The following is a 6,000-nucleotide window of genomic DNA, read 5'->3' on the forward strand; positions in this document are numbered from 1 at the left end:
GTGAGCAAGCAGCTGCGCGATGCCCTGCTCCCAGCGGGGCCTAAACCATGACACAAGCTATAGACAAAAAAAATGAGAATGAGCTCCATCAGTGGCACGGATAGAGTTGAGGAAGCCGACGTATTGAAGTCTGTAAAGATCTCTGTGCGCTGTCCCACGTAGGGCAAAGCAATACTTCCTTCTACCTGTACCCCACAGCTATGTATCTGTGCATCACCACAGCCCCGTCACAGATGCAGTACTGTGGCTTGAAATCAACGATGTACTGATGCAAACTATACTTGGACATCGGGGTTTGTGCTTTTGCAACTCTCAATACAGTAGAGAAAAATTATGTTTTCATACTGTGACACCCGAGTGAAGGGGAAAAATACCTCACCTACCATCTGGACATAATGTTATATAGAACTAAGAGGAGGTTTTCAAACCACACCATTGTACAGAAACAAAACTGCATTCCTAGCATATGTAAGGGTTTCAGCCCATAAAATTAAAGTTAACTGTTTCCACTTGAACAAAATTGAGTCTATCCACTAGCTATATTTAACCCTTTATTTTCCAACTCTAGCCAAAGGTTTTCATGAATATGAATAAAAAACAGGGACAATTGAGACCTTCAGCTGAGCTCCGGAAGTGTTACGGTTACTATCCCTACAACATGCAGCACTTAATAGTAGAGCTTTCATTCAAGTCTTAACTCTGCTCCAAGAGAAAACAGCACTGCTCTTTTCTTCTAAGACTTGAAGCCACTTTAGCTATGCCTATTTCTGTCTTCCAAATATCTTCACAGAAAAGTCTCACTTAAAAACATCATCTAATTTCTTCAGTGTGATGAACTGGTAACACATAGTAAGGAGATTAAAAGTGCCCGCTAACCTCCATGTGTGAAGGGAGAGTTAAGCAAAACAAAGGGGGGTTTTGGTGTGGTGGGTTTTTTTTGTTTGTGGGTTTTTTTTTTTTTTTACTTTGGTATGACTGTCCTGCTGTAAAACATGACTTTCACACACGTCTGAGCTCCTGGACTGTTTTTCTGTTAAAGCCTGAAAGATGTTTAATTAGTCTTCATTCATTTAAGCACATGGCAGGTATCTGATGAAACCAAAATAGTAAGAGGGAACAACATGCTTTGCAATTGTATTTCTCTTGCTAAGCCCCTAGCCTTAATTCTCTTTGTAGAAAGCTCTGTACAGAATACTGACACATCTTTTAAAGTAAACACAGTAGGGAATTAAGAACACAAAAGAGATGGCTGGTGAAAGAAACAAAGGACTGCAAATCATAAATACCAATTTCATTAGCATCTACTAATCAACAGGTGTATAAATTTGAGTACCCTATTACACTCTCACTGTCTTCAACACCAACACAGTGGGCCATTAGATGCCTCAGCTGCACCAAGTCATGAATGCTAATGCTTACCTTCTCACTGTTCTGTATTTCTAAACTTTTAGCTCCATAAGAGCCCCCCAATCATAAGACAATAAGTATTAGCCAGATAAGATATAATATAAAAGAGTCAGGATCAAGTACAAATTAACATTTTTCAATAAACATACAAATTATTTATTTAAAATTCAAAACTTAGAGGTACAAACAAAATATTTAAGAAACAATAAATTCAGAAATGTAAACACTTATAGAAAATACATGAACTGTACCAACTTAACCACCCACCACTCTTCACAGAAAATTGTGAGAAGCAGAAAGACAAATCAATGCCTAATTATTCTTTCCTCAGATTCTAGTTTAGAGGTAGAACACTACTGTGAAAGACTCAACAAAACTTAGCTCAGTAGAATTATGCTATGAGTGAATTTGGCCCATATACTTGTAAACGTAGTGAAGCCAGAAAAGGTTGAGAGCTCTCATATAATAAAATTTGGCATGGCACTTTCCAACAGATAAAGCACCTTTCCTGACAAATACTATTTTATGCTTTTGCAAGTAAAGGATCATGTGCTTTTTCTGTTACTGACATAAAGAAAGCATTTAAAAAATAGACAGAAAGTTTCAACTTTCTGGCAGGCATTAGAAAGCAAGTTTTTCTCAGTGACTTGTCCTAGAAAGCCAAACTGGGGCAAGAAACCTGTAACTATGAAAAAAGATTTTTTGAAAGACTTCAGTAATACTTGATGCTTACTTATTTGGGTGGCACAGTCCTCAAGGGGAAAAAAGTTAATACAACAGGAAAAAAAAAGTCTCTTTTCCACTAGCTAAAAGCAGGGGAACTAACCAGTTTTTACTTTTTATTGTCATTCAGTCCGTCTCCACTAAATGCTACAATTGTAATCTCCCAGGAAAAAGCGTATCTGTACAAGACACATGGTAACCTCAAGTCCCATAAAGAGTACCCAGGTAGTCTCAAAGGAATGTGTATCTCATTTTTGTTCATCAAACAACCTGCTACAAGTAGAAATTAAGATTGTTCAGACACTATATACAAATTCATAAAAACCAGGAACAATTTGCAAGCTCAATAACATAAAAACATTATTCAGAAAAAAACCCCGACTTTATCTACAGACAGACTGGCTGCTAAGTGCATCATTCAAATTGCTGCATGCAAATAGTAGAGTCTATGGTTGCTTAAGGAACTTAACTCCAAACAAGCTGTTAGGCTTCTACAATTTAGTTTAAACAAGGACTTTCTAAAGTATTTGCTGAAAGATGTTTGTGTTTTAGAAGCAACAAAATAAAATTTGTAGTGTTAATGCCTTCTTGCTTTTTGGTATATAAGAACACTTCTGGAGATATTTAAATATGATAAAATCCCAATTTAGACAGCCAGTTCACAGGGACTTAACTTAAGCACGACCCTGCTTCTTTTAAGGAAGTGAAAGCAGAGTTCAGCCAACGTTCAGTACCTTTTAAAAATTCCACCCTTGCCACATATACTTTGTTTACAAAATAGCACCACACAAGAATAGTCACCACAAAAAACCCCAGAAGTTACAGTTGCTGCATTCATTCAGCAGCGAAATCTCCCATTCATTTAAACGACAGGTTTAGGTACTAAAACCAGAATTGTGACCATTAAGCTCAGTCCATGGAAGAAGGCAGAAACAGAAGTTTACTTACTGTCATTAATGAGACATTGCCTTGTGTTTTTCTTTTGTAAGGAAGTTACCTAACAGAGAGGAATCAATACAATCCAAGGTCAGCTTTCGTTATATTCCTCTACCTTTCCAAATGCCATCTGGAACAGTGTCTATCAAATATCACATGTAGTAGAAAAAAATGCGTTCTTGATTACATTAAAGATGAAATGTATAAACTATAAAAATAATCATGAGAAAAATGAAATAGCAATCTTAGAGCTGGTGTTACTATCAGACTAAACCTGAAAACACATATAAATGCATTTCTACCTTCCTCCTTGTCCTTACCATCAGAAAAGCACGCAAAAGAGTAGTTTCTACCATAGAAGGCCAGCTGAAAAAGGTTTGTATGTCCCAAGCATCTTATTTGGGGGAAAACTACTTGGGTGGCACAGTTTTAAATAGTCTGAGCTATATTTAGCTGATTTTTTTGAAGCAAGTTGCAGTAGTGCTTAAACTGTACCCACGGCAGAGCTGACAACATTGCCTGACAAACAACCATTATGAATCTCTTCCGTCAACACTGGCTGATCAGCCCAGGACAAAGCACAACAGACAAGTTTCCTTCTACAAAGTACATTCTTCTGTTGAGTAAGAAGCCTTGCAAAAGGAAAATGCTAAAAGACATACAATATTAATACAGGAAAATTTCAGACACAGATTTTCTATATTAGGCCTTCTGATTCCTTTATGAAGTTTCCATCACCTCCAAAGGGAGCTGTGCATACCCATCCAGGTAAAAAGAACATTACATACTTAGAGTAAGAAAACTTATACAGACAAAGAGTGAATGTTAAGCCATATATTAAACTATGATATTTCCATATCACGATGCTTTGAGCTCAAAATGGACTCAAAGAAGACATTAAGTATACATCCAGTTTGATTCCTTATTTTCCCCACTCTGTTCCCTATTAAGTCTTTCCCTTCCCTGTATGTATTTTAATGGTCACAATGAAAATACTTTGTGTATATACAAATGAATTACATTTAACCCTGTAAAAACTAATCTGAAACTTCACTATTCTTTACAATTTCTGTATATTTAGGCAACTCAACTTCTACACATGCAAGCAACTTTTCAGAACATCAGAAAAAAAATCTTTCCTATTTCACAGCTTCCCCAAAAGAGTAAGATATAGCTGATTATATGTTGGTACACACTTTCCTGTACCTTCATAAAAATCACTTTTGGATATACAGGTTACAAGTTAAAAAAAGCCAACAGTTGACCTAGGCATTAGTTAAAATAAGTCATCTTGTGTTTGTGTTTGCAAGCCCTAATAAGAAAGAAAGTCAAGAAACATCTAGGGCTTCCATGAAAAATTAAGTTTCACCAAGTTCTCCCACTTTGAAACCTTCGAAATTCAAGTTGTTTCTTGTCTTTCTAATTCTGCAGCAAAAGTGACAATAATACAAAATAGATGATCCCTCAGTGTCTTCAGTGGAACATTTTTATCCAGACAGTGGTTTGGTTTCTCCCAGGTCTTGCATACGCTGGTAAAGCACTCTGCCACAAAAGAGAACTTACTGTTTTATTACACCTAACCCCTGCCTCCAGAGTGTAAGGTGCCAGCAACTATTTCACAGAGAGAAATAATTTCTCTCTCAAAACCCAAAGACAGTCTCTTTACAGGTTTACATGAGGGTCATGAGGGTTTGCTTTGTTTTGTTGTTTGTTTTTTTTTGGGTTTTGGTTGGTTTTTTTTTTTTTCCAGATTGAGAGTCAGAGCCAAACCCTATGAACTGCGGAGATCTCCAAGCATGGCAGATTTAAATCCAGGTTGAGAACCTTCAGAGGACAAGGGTATGATCATGTAGACGACACACTGCTTCGCACAGTTAATTAGATTCTGTGACACAGTGTACCTGTACCACTTTCAATACCCAAGCACACTCATGCTCTAAGATCCAATTATGAATATTGTTATACTACACACGTGCTATAACTAGACCGAGTAAGAAAGACAGCACATTAAGAATCTGTCACCTCAGTTGTGGTGGTTTTGTGGTTTGGGTTTGTTTTTTTGTTTATTTGTTTAGTTTTTTTTTTTCTTATAATGCTCTCATGTATGCAAGGCACAGTTAAATGTCAGCTTGACTGCAGTGACAGCTCTTTTGAGAAGTTAGTGCCCTAGAACTTATTTTTTTGGGAGTGGGGAAAGAGAGATATGGCTACTCTATACACAGAGGCAAGCTTTATTCTTCCAAGGTGAACTCCACCACCGGGCAAATTGCTGGTGCAAGTCCAATACACCATTTATGCTGTAAATAAGGGCTATTTTGAGAACTCCAATGGATACTGGCCACATGCCAAAATCCTGAGTAGTGGTAAATTTCAGCTGGTTCAGCAACTTAAATTAATTTTTGTAAAAGCTTCTTTCACACGGTAACATGACCATAAGAGTCACTTTAAAACAGCACTAGTTGATTTTAATGACACCATAGCACCAAAAGTTAACCTGTGGCTTCAGAGAAATAGAATACGCATGTGTCTTTATATCCAAGAAGTTAATATTAGCAAACTACTGAAACACTGGCCTTACAGTACACATTGCGAAATGCAGTATTAGCACACTGAACTGACCCCTAGAATAGTCAACTTTTGACTAGCGTCCATCACAAATCACATGGCAAAACAGATTTCCCTTGCTACTTTTGCAGTACCCCGAGATACCTGATCTTTCTTCCAATCAAAAGAACAGCATAGCAACAGCTAGGCAATACACAAACCCTACTGCTTGCCCAGTGTTTAAGTGGAAATCATAGCCTTGGTAACTTAGCACATTTGCCAGCTTGGAAGAAATACAGCTTTTTATCCATATCTAATTAGAATGTCAAATACTGGACATACAGAGAAAAAACCCAACCAAACAAAAAACCCAACAGAGATGTCAAGAAA

Source organism: Leptosomus discolor, chromosome 1 (assembly GCF_034619465.1).
Source record: "Leptosomus discolor isolate bLepDis1 chromosome 1, bLepDis1.hap2, whole genome shotgun sequence".
Taxonomy (NCBI): domain Eukaryota; kingdom Metazoa; phylum Chordata; class Aves; order Leptosomiformes; family Leptosomidae; genus Leptosomus; species Leptosomus discolor.